At 40.7% G+C, this 14,518-nt stretch overlaps 1 long non-coding RNA gene across 1 annotated transcript; it reads right to left on the bottom strand.

Annotated features, from left to right (window-relative positions):
* Positions 1–903: 903 nt before the first annotated feature.
* Positions 904–13,789, bottom strand: LOC112133894 (uncharacterized). The gene is made up of 3 exons (XR_002915502.3): positions 13,543–13,789; positions 3,995–4,139; positions 904–1,285 (listed from the first exon to the last, which is right to left on the bottom strand). It is a non-coding gene; the product is annotated as an uncharacterized LOC112133894 (long non-coding RNA).
* Positions 13,790–14,518: the final 729 nt, after the last annotated feature.

Raw genomic sequence — 14,518 nt, 5'->3', positions numbered from 1 at the left:
TAAACTAAGTTCCTCCCAAAGTGAGTTTGGCCTACATCCAGGAATGGACAAGGACAGTTTGGAAGTTAGAAGCAAGATGCGGTCAGTTAGGTCAGATCTGTTTGACTGTAATAATTGTCTGAGTTATAATTCTTGCAAAGGCAGTTTTAAAACAAGCATGCTACAATTTGACATATTATAATGACAATTTTTGCAGAAGTTTGCTTACAGAGTGTTATTTTTATGTAGTTTTGCTACCTTACACTTCCATATATTGAGCTGTTACTATGTGCCAAAGACTACCCCAAATTCTTTACAAATGTTGTCTCATTAAGTCTCACAATATCCCCACGAGGTATGAATTTATATGAACATTTTTTAAACAGCCAGCTATGACTCAGAGTGGTTAAAAAAATTGCAGGTAATAGGCGGTGGGGTGGGGCTTTATGTGTATTTGCATTTACCTAGCTAGACCAATACACAAGGTGCAGTCAGAAAAGGGGAGGGATACAGGAGAAATTCCACATCATCCAGATACATTTCCATGTGGGATAGCAGGAAAAGCACAGATCTGGGGTCAAATGGTTTGGCCCAGGTGTGGCTTAAAAGTTGTATGAGTTTAGGCAAAACCTTAAATTCATTTGAATCTTCGTGTCTAGATTTCTTATTCTGTAAAATAACTTACCTACCCTACATATAGTATCCACACTATAAAAAGACTGACTCTAGTTCCAGAGTTTATTTAGAGTCCTGTTGCCTTCATGAAGCAGTCTTGATTTTACAATCTACCCAAGGTACTAAAAAATTTATGTGAGATTTGATATTTTTCTCTGGATACTTTTCACATCAAACAAACACACGTTCTAACTTTCAGAGGCTGAAACCCCAAGGCCAATGAATCACAAGGGGAATGAAGCGGTCTGCTTTTCAGTTTTCCTCTCAATTTTTATTGCAACCACCTTTACATCATGCAGAGGTTACTACAGGTTCTGTCATTTTCATTTTAGATTTTTATATATAATTTTGAATTTTATTCCTATTTTTGTTAGAAAATAATTTTTCCTCATGCAATGCCACTTCCAAGGCAGTACACATTTGAACTGGCAAAGTTTGTCATACTGACATTGATGTAATAATTTTTTAAAAATCACTTCCAAGTCATCCACCGAAGTGTCAGCAATGACTGGCATACTAATGCAAATAGAGGATGAACAATGAGCCGCAGAGAAGGAATTGGGAAGAGCATTTTGGAGTCCATCAAGATATGCGTGCTTGAGTCTTGCTGTAACTGTCTCTGTCTCTTTCTCTGGTAAAAATAAATAAATAAATAAAGCACAATTTTGAGGGTGGGGTGGAAGTGGAATTCTTAAAGGTCTGCTGCATGCACAAAGGACTTAACATTTGTATTTTTCCTCTGAAAATAGACAGCTAAAGTCTTCAGAAAATGTGCTGGGACAGAGGCCATTGCTGAGCTCAGCTGTTGAGGAGTCTGCCTGCCCCAGCGCACGCCCCACACCATGGTCATCCCCAGCTCCATCTGTCTGGTGTCCTGGCCCTGACCTGGCAGATGTCATGGGTGAGCATGAGAGGGGCATCCTGGCAGCTGTGGGTTATTCTAAGAAGAATTGTGTCACTGCGGGAGAAAGGTTGTCCCTGATGGCCAACTTGTGCTGGTTTGCCTAATACTTTTCCCAGTCTGAAAGTCTTGTGTCCAGGGAAACCACCCGCAGTCCTGGGCAAACCAGGGTGCTTGGTCCCCTTCAGAATCACCTCTATCCACGGAAGCAGCACCCACCCCATAGCCAAGGGATGCACATTTTCAGCTAGACTGGACTCAAAATTTGACTGTTTTTCAGATAAAACTATGAGCTAAAAGATTTTCAGGAGTTGCTGTCTACTCTTAGTCATAAAAGACTTCCCTTGCCTTCTTCAATCAAGATGATGCCAGAAAGTATTTTTTTTCTGTGGTGCCTATCCTCACCCCACCACCATGCTTGGCTTTTCCTAAGGGTCTTCATCGGCAACAAGGATGCACCTTCTTCCTTCCCATATGCAGTTTGAATGATCGGAATTTGCATAACTCTATTGTCTCTGGTCAAAGACATTTATCTTCGTGTATGTTTTTCAAGGATAATATCTTAAAATAATGTTCACCTTCTATCAGAGCATTTCTGGTCAGACCCGGTTCACATTTGCATTGATCGATGGCTATTTTAGAGCAACTGTGAAACCCCGTTCTTCAACCCTCAGTGGTTTTGTTTCTTTAGCCTTCCAGTGGGACAGTTTTCCTGTGCCACCAGACCAGCACCTGGTCAGAACCCGGTCAAGATGCTTTTCTGTATTTGTAGCTTATATTGTGAACCAGATCACACTATTTTGCCCCACGTGATCTGGCCTCTGCCTCCGGCCTTGTCCTGATGCCCCGGCTCCCAGCCTCTTGCCTGTGTCTTTGTCATCTCGCACCCACTCTGGAGACCCAGGATTTGATGCTGCTTCCTGGGGCTGACCTTGCCCCTCCTGAGCTTATATTTGCCTCTTGTTCTTCAGAGCACCCCCCTCCCTGATATCACTCAACTTCCCTTGACACATGGCAGGTTTAATTCTCCCACATGGAAAAGGGAGTAAGACATAGAATTTCAATGTGCTATGCATAAAAATGAAAGATACTCTCTAACTTACTTTCCAGGGTTGCCATCTTCACCCTCTATTCAAACACTGGTAAAGGAGAACCGGGACACAACCTAACATCTCTCTGAGAGTCATGCCATGTTGAAACGGGACAGGAGTTTTCCCTTATCCCCCTCACAGGGCATGTGATGGGGGTGTGGCTTGCTTCTTTTGTGCCCCAAAGCTCAAACCCCTAGGGGGAGCAGGCAGACAGGCAGGTCGTGGCGCACATGGGCTCCAACCCCAGGGCAGTGTCTACGGTTAAGTGTTTACAGCTCTGGAAGCCTCAGTGGGTGTGTATTACAGTGTACTCTTTCAGCTTAACCATCCGCAGGCAGCTTGTGTTAATCAGCTCAGTTAGACCCTCTGTCTTATCACAAGGATGGAGGGCTTTCTGTATCCCGGGGTTCTTGCCCTAGTGTACCGAAAAAATCGGGTCACATGTGGGCTTGGAGAATGAGTGCAAGGTTTTATTGAGTGGTGGAAGTAGCTCTCAGTGGATGGATGGGGAGCCAGAAGGGGGATGGGGTGGGAAGGTGGTCTTCCCCTGGAGTTTGGGCTGCTCAGCAGCTGGGCTCTCCTCCAACCGCCCTTGGCCAAATTTCCCTTGGCATCCACATCATTTCGCCATCAATGACCTGCCAGCATCTATTGATGTGTTCTGCTGTTGTGTTTTTCTCAATGTCCAGCTGCTTGTGTGTGTGCCTGCTAGGGTGTCAGGGTTTTTATAGGCACAGATTGGGGGTGTGGCGGGTCAGAGTGGTCTTGGAAAATGCAACATTTGGGCATGAAAACAGGAGTGCCTTTCCTCACCTAGGTCTGTGGGCACAGGCCCAACAGTGGAGCCCTTGCCAGGGACCCTGCCCTTCTCTACTCAGCACTTCCCTGTCCCCCTCCTGTATCAGCGTGGCCCTAGGTAAGTCACTTCATCTCTCTGGCTCTCAACTTCCTTGTTTTAAACAGAGGAATAAAAACCCAACACATAAAATTCCTAGGACATTAAATGACAAAATATTTATTATAAAAGCACCTGTAAACTCTAAATTATATACCAATATAATATATTACTATGTTTAATAAGTTAAATTACCATATAGGATGAAAAATAGACAACTATCTTTCTTAGTAAGGTTTTGGTGTCGACTGATGGGATGCAGGAGCCAACAGCTTCTTGAGAGCTTTGCTTTTATGTTTTGAAATAAGAGTTGAAGAGCGAGTCAATGCATTTAGGAAGAGGAAATGGGGAACAGACACACTACTTTATAAATAGTAACAAAGATGTATTGAGTTAGCCTCCCATGGTGGGTTGTTAAGTTAGAGACATAAGTGAATGGTGTAACAACTCAACTGTGCTGGTGCAAAGGCTCCTAAGAAAGAAGTCCACACACAGGTTCATATTTTAGTGCGCATCCAGTCCCTGGCACAGAGAAAGCTTGGGATGGCATTGAGGGGATGCAGTGGGCTAAAGACAGTCTTCTCCTTCCAATGGAAACCTGCAAGAAAGGAAAGAGCCTACACATTTCTCTCCATGAGCTTGGAATAGGAATTTGCAAGATATCTAAAAGCAATAAATATTTGGTGAGATTCACTCACTAATATGGTTTGGCTGTGTTCCCATCAAAATCTCATCCTGAATTGTAATTCTCACATTTCCCACCTGTTGTGGGAGGAACCTGGTGGGAGGTGGTTGAATTATGTGGGTGGGTCTTTCCCGTGCTGTTCTCGTGATAGTGAATGAGTCTCATGAGATATGATGGCTTTACATATGGCAGTTTCCCTGCACAAGTTCTCTTTTTGCCTGCTACCATCCATGTAAGACATGACTTGCTCCACCTTGCCTTCCACCATGATTGTGAGGCTTCCCCAGCCACATGGAACTGTAAGTCCATTAAACCTCTTTCTTTTGTAAATTGCCCAGTCTCAGGTATGTCTTTATCAGCAGCGTGAAAATGGACTAATACACTCACCAAATGATGGAGGGTCTAGTAGACATCTCAGAAATCTGACAGGGGTCTCCTGCAGAGCCCCAGGCATGTTTATTCAGATGCAAATGGTAGGGGAAAAAATAAAACCAATAGCACTTGTTCTGTTTGGATTTTCAATGAACTACTAAATACAAGGTCTGAAAATTATTAGTGACACAAATACCTGCGTAAACTGAGCGCTCAAGGGTCATTTTAAATACTAGCCTACATTAAGATTAGCCTCTAATTCTTCTGCCTTAATTGTAAAATTATTGGCTATCCACCTGATTTTAACTAACAACTTCATAGGAGCACCGTATTTATTAGAAACACTTCCAGCTCCAATATCTAACTAGTCAGAATATCTGACTAAAAGCCAGTTAAGCCATAAAGTAGTTTTTAATTATTTTACATAACAAGAAGTTTGAAGATAAGCTTCCAGATTTTTGCAGGGGCTTAAAAATTGTTGTTAAGAATACAGACTCCTTTTGTCTCTCCCATCTTCAGGATATGAGTTTTGCATCTTCAGGCTTGTCCCTCAACATTACAAAATAGCTGCCACAGGTTTAATATTACATCTTTGCATGGGTACATTTATTGTAGGAAGGGAAAAGAAATGTGATGAAAAAAGGGATTTCTTTTTTATAACAGAGAAAAATGTTTCCCAGAAGATCCCCTTTCCCTGACCCAGTAGACTCCCTCTACATCTCATGACCACATCAGGGCCACAGCCACCTCCAGGTGCAAAGGAGTGGGGAAAAGACTCCTTTCATATGGCAAAGAGGAAAGCTTGTCATAATTGGCCTAAACCAGTCCTGAATCATTGCTGGAAACTTGTCGTATTGCCACCCTGAATAAAGTCAGGGTTTTGTTAGCAAGAACGAAGGACTGAGATAACTATGGGTAGACAAAAGCTGTTACCAAATCTGAATAATGCAGCTCCAAGGCTTTAAATTCCGGTGGCAATGCAATCACCTTTATTTGGTATCAAGTAAACTATATGTTCTAAAGATCTGATCTTTCATTAAATGACAATTGTGTGGGAATTTAATGTTTGTGACCTGACAACACAATTTGAAATAAAAGCAAAGGACATGGATTTGGTGCTTTGGGCCCAAAATAACAAGACTAAAGGAGAATTTAGTAGTGTATCTATCAGGTATCTCTATATAGTCAGAGCTATGAACAAGCTATTCCAAATTAATCCAAATGAGTTACTCATACACATTTCAGCTCTAGTTATGTATTCTTATAAGACAATGTGATAATAAATTTTAGTAGAATATATCTGAGGAATAAGATAGGCAGTTATTTCAGAAGTCTGGAGATTAACACAGGACAGAAGGAACGGTTTCATAAAAACAAATGGCTTGTAAAACCTATGTTAATGAGTAGCTGATCCCACAGATTAAATGCTATAGGAAATTGCAGCCCAAAAAAGCAGAGGCTATGATTTGTCCCTTTAAGGAGACTAGACACCTTGAAAAACCATGTTTGTTTTTTATTACATTAGTAAGTAGTCAAGAAAATTCAAGCACTTTAACAAAATGCATAATCATTATTGGAAATACCTCTAAGAATTTCTTACTTTCCCTTTGCCTTGCTTCCCTGAATTAATGTTTTGCTTTTCTTGCTATAGCATATCCAGTTTTTAAACCATCTCCAGTCCTGTCTGATGTGGCTGGTAGTGTATAAACAAACAACTAACCAATCAAACTGAAACCTCATGTATGGTCAGTGACATTGTGAATATAAAGTAAAGTATTTCCCCTCCCCTTTTATAGGCCATTTGAACAATTGTGAAAGTTGTTCTTTGTGTGCATGAAGCATACCTAAAAAAGTACTGAAAACTGGAAGAATATGTTCTCACTCCCAGAATGGCCATGTGAGCTGCTGCATGGCTCTTCTCCTCCATTAAACACACATAACTGGTGAAAATATAAAAGGCAACAACAACCATCTGAAGTTTCTGGAAATTGCTCTAAGGGCACACAGCAAATGCAGAAAATTTGCTCCAGACTGTCTACTAAAATTCTGCAAGAACAGTAAGAGTCTGGCATTTGAACCTCAACCCACTTCCTCCTTTCTCTCTCCTAGCTCAGCACAACAGAGACTCCATCCCAAGTGAGTGCAGCCAAGAACGCAAGATCCTTCTCCCCTCAGTTCTCAATCGACGGCTGCAGTATCTTCCCAGGAAGGGCAGGCTGCCAGCATTTCTCATCCTCCCCAGCTAAGAATTGCAAAGTCTAAATTCCAGTCGAGCGCAGCTGGGTCAAGGAATCCCTTCTTCCATCCATCCTTCAATCAGCCATAGCGCGCTGAGAGTACTGGCGTCCCATTTGCTCTCATTCAGCTTGTTCATAGGGCAGACTCTGCTCCAATATGGAGCAGTCTCCATATTAGGAGAGATAAGCTGGGAAAACCAGAGGCTGCCATCTCACCTGGTGCCCTGCTCCTAAAAGCAGGGAGTCACCACTATTCCTATCCTCAGCTACGGAGCCATGGCTCAAAGATTTATCCCAGACGGAGAGGCAAGCCTTCTAAAGCTTGCCTTTGAAACACAGTGTGGGGAAGCTCGAGCCTAAAGACACTATCATAAGCAATGGAATATTCAGGGTTAAGCAATTAGGAGGAGACTTCACAAGAGACCCAAGCTAAATAATAGACCAGTTCGTTTATGAGAGAGAACCAATTATAAGACATAGCTATGACGAGCCCTTCTGAGGTCAGAACAAACCTCAAACACTGACTTCACACCTACCCCTGCAAAAGAGCTGAAATTTAATTGAATCAGACTGTGGAACAATTTATATCAGGGCATTCTTGTAAACAATTGAGCAATCAGCAAGCAGTTAGTGGAGCCTATCAGCTGGCTGTGACAAGGGAAAGAAATAGTCAAAGAAAGCCCTGCTCAAACAACTCTCATCCCACCTGGCTGTACACGTTTCTAATTTTGCACTCTTTGAGAAGCAACATCAGAGGCCTCACACTACTGGGGAAATAGACATCCCTAGAATGGTCTAGCCAAGTCACAAAATAAATAAAGAAGCAAACAACAACAACAAGGCTCAGAGAGGGTATCGGTATCCAGCGTTACTATAAAATTTTATGTTCAGTTATCAACAAAAAGTTGTGAGGCAAAGAAACGGAAAAAGCATAATCTACACAGGATCAAAAGCAGGTAACCAAATGTGCCTGTGAAAGAGACCAGATGTGGGGTTAACAGAGCTATATAGGAGTAATGTTTCTATATCTCACTGGAATTAAGTTAGTATAGATCTGAAGTAAATTCTGATAAATTAAGACATATATGGTAAACCCTAGAGTAACTACTAGAAAATAAGTAAAAAGCATAGTGAAAGAAATTTATGTATGCGAAAGAAATCAATAATGGAGGAATAGAGGAACAAAAAGAACATGAGACAGAAAACAAAAAGTAAACTATCAGATGTAAACACAACTCTATCAATATAACACTAAATATTAGATTTGATTGGATAACAATCTAATAAGAGGCTGAAATCATCAGACTGGATAAAGATACAAAATCCAACTACATGCTGTCAACAAGAGACACATTTGAGATTGAAAGATATAAATAGGTTGGAAGTAAACGAATGGAAAAAGATATACCATGCAAACAGCAACCTTGTAGTGACTTTATAATATCAAACAAAACAGACTTCAAAACAAACCAAAAAGTTACTAGAACTAGGAATATTTTATAATGATAAAAGGGTCAATTCATCTAGAGAAAATAACAATTTAAAACATATATGTACTTAACAATTGGAACTCCAAAATCCCATGCAGTGAAAACAAACAGAATTGAGGGGATATATTCGTCTGTTCTCACACTGCTAATAAAGACATACCTGAGACAGGGTAATTTATAAAGAAAAAATTTAATGGACTCATGTTTCTGTGCTGCTGGGCAGGCTTCAAAATCATGATGGAAGGCAAAGGAGGAGCAAAGGCACGTCTTACATGGGGGCAGGCAAAAGTCGCAATGAGAGCCAAGTGAAAGATGAAATCCATTATAAAACCATCAGATCTCATGAGACTTATTTACTACCACTCAAAGAGTGTAGGGGAAACCACCCCCATAATTCAAGTATTTCCCACTTGGTCCCTCCCACAACACATGGGAATTATGGGAGCTACAATTCAAGATGAGATTTGGGTGGGGACAAAGCCAAACCATATCAGGGAGAAATAGACAATTCAACAATAGTAGTTTGAAGCTTTCATACTAACTTTCTGTAATGAATGAAACAAGTAGGCTGAAGACAAACAAGGAAATAGACATGATCAACATATAAACCAACTCCAGGTAGACCTAGCAGACATTTATGGAAAACTCCACCCAGTAACAATAGAATAGGCTTTTTTTTTCAAATGCACATGGAATCCTCTTAAGGATTGACCATATAAGATACCATAAAACAGCCTTCATTAAATTAAAAATGATTAAACTAATGCAAATTCTTTCTTATGACCATAATGAAAAAAATTAAGAATCAATAACAACGGAAAGAAGTTTGGGGGATTCACAAATATGTAAAAATGAAACAACATATCTTAAATAACCCATGAGTCAAAGAAGAAATCATAAGGGAAATTAGAAAGTACTTTAAAATGAATGAAAATGAAGACACAACACACCAAAACTTGTGGGATGAAATCAAAGCAGTGCTTAGAGTATATAATAAAGAAGAAATATCTCAAACTAAAAACCTAACCTCCCGCCTTAAGATGCTGGAAAAAGAACACCAAACTAAAACAGCAAACAGAAGGAAAGAATCGTAAAGATTAGAGTGAAAATTAGTAAACTAAAAATAGAAAAACAATGGAGAAAATCAGTAAAACCAAAAGTTGGTTCTTTGAACAGATTTTTTTTAAATGACAAACCTCTAGCTAGGGAAGTATATGTATTTCAAGAAAATGTAATCAACTTTCAATGTACAATCTATGGGGTTTTTTAATGCATTCACAGTTTTCTGGATAAGATATAGTATAGGCTGTGAAGCTGAAGTTCATAACATAAATCATAACTGCCTGATATAGTAGCATTATAACTAGCTTAAACAATCACTGTGTATGCATCTGGGCTCTTAATGGGATTCTTGGAAGTTAGCAAGAATGAGATAGAGGACAATTCAGACCCCAGTAGACTGCTGAGCCAGAACAACTTGGAGGTATTGGCCATCCCTGAGATCCTCTGATTTTATAAATATCAGCAAAAGGTTCACTTACCCCAAATCTTAATGTCTCTTGTTTCATAAATCTGTTTTATTAAGATGTCAGGAAATACAGCAACATTTAATAATAAAACTTGTTTTTAAGTCCCAGGGATACCCAATCCCTTGGTATTGTTTAACTTGGCCAACGTTGGTGGATTTATGACATAAGTGAATATTTGGGTATACAATGTAGCCACCAGGCACATCTTTAGGAAATACAGATAACGGATAATCAGCTTGGAGAAAGGCTAGAAGTTAGAAGATCACTAGTGGTCTTTTCTGAGCATTTCAGGGACTATTTGGCCAGTTGCTTCACCACAGCTAACTGCATTACTCTTAATTGATTGTCCTGTTTGGGAGGAAAATATGATTCATAGCTGTCAACTTCTGCAACAGAGGTAAGGACTTTTTCTTCTGTGTCCCTAGCAGTTTGCATTGGCCTGACACACACAATAAAGGCTTCCTGGCCTAACAGCAATGACTGTAATTCTAGAGTGCCTATGATGTGCCAGCCAGCGGTCATGTATCTTTGACCCTTCCAGGGCTAGCATGGAGCTATGTGCCTCATCACGCATCTTCATCCTCTTATCGTCATCAGGAAAGGCTGAATGCTTGCTTGAATGTGGGAACAAGCCCTCCTTGAAGTCTAGCAAGGTAGTTAAAAGATTGCCTGGGATGATTCCTGGCTCAGCCACCCTACCTGTCTAACCTTGGACAAGTTATTTAATCTCTCTGTGCCTCAGTTTCTTTTTCTGTAAAATGGGGTCAACGATAAAACCTACCTCCCAGTTTATTAAAAGATTTAGTGAGTTGATGCTTGCCAAGCACTTAGAACAATGCCTGGCAGTTAAGAAATGCTATGTGTTTCTTAAATAAATAAAATTAGTCATTGAGTTAAATCTCCGTTTTACTACTTGAAAAAAGATGAGCTTGCTCCAAACTTCACAGTCTTTTCTGCCAATGGGCATGTGCTTCTACAAGAGGGAGAAAGGATAATGGACCTTGAATTTCCTGATATCCCCATGGAAGCCAAGGCCTTCTGCTCATGAGCCTGTGTTCACCCCTACTTGGGATGTCTTCTCCCAAGCACTGGCTTGGGAGCAGCCCCAAAGTTTCCTTCTCCCAGCAAGCCATGCATTTTGCAGACTCAGATATTTGATGAGTATTTTGCCAAAGCAGAAACATCCCAGTGAAAACTAATGACAAAGACAGTTCTGCCACACTCTGTTGCCTCCTCTAACTGGAGAAGACGACAAACAGCACACACAGCATCCCTCTGAAACCCACCTATGTGGGTCTGAGCTTTCACACAGCTTTCATAGAACTCCCTACAGTGTCCACAGGCCCCAAGACACCACTGCCAAGGGCCCCCCTGACCCACAACCTCCTAACACAGTGGCACGCCATTTTCATTTCTGCTGGTCAATGTGACTGCTTCAGTTCCTCCAGTGGGATCCAACTGACCTTTGATATTCGTTATACTCTGGGGTACATTTGCTGTAAGGGTGTGAACAGAAGCTCAGTAAAGCCCAGATAATACTCAAAGCATGTTCTGCTAAATTCCATGCTCCAAGGGGTGCCAGATGTAGCAAGAAAAAAAAAAAGAATGCCAAGTTAAATTTGAACTTCGGATAAACAACAAATAACTTTTTAGTGTATGTTCCATACAGTATTTGGGAGATATCCATACTAAATTTTTTTTGCTGTTTATCCGAAATTCACATTTAACTGGGCAGCCTGTATTTTATCTGGCAACCCCACATGCTGGAGAAGACTTACAAGGTTAGTTAGTATTTGGTGGTGGGGTGGGGGGGACTGTCCCTCTCTACAAATGATTTTTTACCAGCAGGCCAATGGTAGGATTGTGAATGAGACAGCCCAGAAGCAACTGCAGAGGGTCATGCAGAACCTCTGTGTGGACAGCTTTGCTCTGTGCCATCCTGGGGCAGAACCAAAATCTCACCTACATAATGGAGGTGATCTTTACTTCTGTTTATTTACTTGTCCTGAAGAACTCTTTAGGATTTCAAATGTACTTGAATTCATCATGAATCTTCCACAATGGCCACTTTCAGGAGGGAATTCAGTGTATGGAGTTTTCTTTGACTCCAAAGAATTGAGCTTAAATAAAGTGACATTCACGAAAACATGCTTATGTATTCATGCATACGCCTTTGTATATTCTCTCTTATACCCACTCTGGCTAAGGCCAGTGTTTCCTAATGATATGGTTTGGCTCTGGGTCCTCACCCAAATCTCATGTAGAATCGTAATCCTCAATGTTGGATGAGGGGCCTGGTGGGAGGTGATTGGATTATGGCGGTGGACTTCCCCTTTGCTGTTCCTGTGACAGTGAGTGAGTTCTCACAAGATCTGGTTGTTCGAAAGTGTGTAACACTTCCCTCTTTGCTCTCTCTCTCACTGGCCATGTGAAAATGTAACTACTTCCCCTTTGCCTTCCGCCATGATTGTAAGTTTCCTGAGGCCTCCCCAGAAGCAGAAGCTGGTGCGTCCTGCAGAACTGTGAGCTAATTAAACCTCTTTTCTTTATAAATTATCCAGTCACAGGTTCATCTTTATAGCAGTGTGAGAACAGACTAATACACCTCAGTAATATTAATAGTAGGCTAGTATTTAAGGCTGTTGTAATATCTCTGTTAAAATAAGGACAGCATTCTGAATAATTGAGTTTGATCACATGATATGTGATGTTTAGGTGCCCAATGCTGGCTGTAGTTAGTACTCAAAATTTACCTAGACTATACACATGGTAAAAGTCAGGTGGCTTTCTGCAGGGTGGAAGCAGGATAGGAAAGAGGAAAGAAGAAAAAGCAAGGAAAAATATACAGAAGCAGAAAGAGAAAAAGTAAAATAGAGAAGAGCATGCCCAGTATCTAATTTCTCAACAGGTTAGATACGTTTTCCTTTAACAATTAAACTTTTAGTCTTTTTAGACTGAAGGTGCGAAAATCTTTGAAGAAATAAAATCAATTTAATCAAATAATCAGTTGTTTGGGAGCATAAATAAATAAAAAATTAAAAGCACAACTGAATGCAAACAGCCGTCCCAGAGTGTGATATAGCAATTCTCTCTATGGTTGATACATTTATCTATAAATTAATTAGATTTTATCTCCAAAAGTGTTTAAGAACATTATATATTTATGTATGCATCCTTGAAAATGATTATGGAAACAATGATCTATCCTGAAGCAAGAATTTTTTTGTTTTGTTTTTTCTTACTCCTCACCATCCTCTTTGGTGTTTATCTGAAATTCATGTTTAACTGGGCAACCTGCATTCCTGTAGAATAGTGAACCAAACAACAAAAATACCTGCCCTTGTGGGGCTTATCCTCAATCTTCCCTGTGTTGCTCGCGCTCTGATACAATCAGCTGTATTTGACTACCAAGCATCAGAAAAAAAATTCTTTTTTTTTTATTCTGATGCTGGTTTATGCAGAGCTGGCTTCAAGGCCTGGTGACCTGTGCATTCAGGCAGGACCTCCTGATCAGAAGGGTCTTGCTGTTACCAGCCTGTGAGTCTTAATAATTTTGTACATGCAATCCCTCCTTTTCATTTTCTCCTGAACTCTGCAAAGTATGTAGCCAGTCCCAGGTTTATGCATTATAGTATAACAAAAATATCAAAAACAATAATTGCAGTTCCATAGAGAACTTAGAACTTACCTCCTAAGTGGTTTAAATCTTTTGATATCTGGGATCCCCAAACCCCTAGGAAGTCAGAAGATAATTTTTTCTTTAATGGGAACAATGAAGTCTCAAGGTATTAGGTCCGTGTCTAGCTAAAAGTCTGTTGGGGCTAAAATCCACCTTTCCTAAACCTCACATCACATTTCTCAAACTTAATTGCTTCATCCTTGCACTTTCCCAGGTCTTTCTGTTTTCTCTCCCTTGTCGCAGCTGAGGCTGTCACTAAAACCGCGGCCCTCTCAGCTCTGTCTTTGCCATTCTTTTGCATTCAGTCTGGATCTTTATCACCTTGAAGGCATAGGCGGCACTTCACAGCCAAGCACATTTCAGTCATCAAGTTTTGTATGTTTCCCATGATTGTGGCATATTTCTACCTCATCTCCTAGTTAATAGAGGACAGGAAGAAAACAGGCTCACAGGTTACGTGCATGAAGGGATGAAGTGGCAGGAGAAATGAAGTCTTCCTAACTCTGGCCTCCTGCTGCTGCACAACCCAGGCCAGTGATGTGGCAAGTCCAAGGGGCACATGGCTTTTCAGTGTCATTGTTTGAGGAAGCCATGAGTGGTTTAGCTGGTGGCCTCTGCTTCTTTTTCTTTTGAGTGCTTCTGAATACACGACTGTGCTCTGAATACACAGCTACCACTGCCGGGTAAACCAAGCCACAGCTGTCCTCTTCCAAGGTTAGGGTCGCTGCTCAGCAGGAGCTGATATGCTACAAGGAATGTTGATCTTCTACTGGTAAGATAATTTCCAAATCTTTAAAGGTGAATTTAGAGTGAGGGGTCCCCTTACCTGTGGTATTTAATCCATCCTATCTTAATGTCTAAAACCTTATCATGCTTTCTTGTCTGTTTGTGTTGTTGTTGCTGTTGTATGTGTGTGTGCGTGTGTGTGTGTGTGTGTTTGAAGGTCTTGGCACAGATGCCATGCTCAAAACATGTTAACTGGATT

The sequence above is a fragment of the Pongo abelii genome, chromosome 5, assembly GCF_028885655.2.
Source record: "Pongo abelii isolate AG06213 chromosome 5, NHGRI_mPonAbe1-v2.0_pri, whole genome shotgun sequence".
Classification (NCBI taxonomy): domain Eukaryota; kingdom Metazoa; phylum Chordata; class Mammalia; order Primates; family Hominidae; genus Pongo; species Pongo abelii.
The sequence above is the reverse complement of the archived record's forward strand: the minus strand, read 5'-3'. Positions and strand labels throughout refer to the sequence as shown.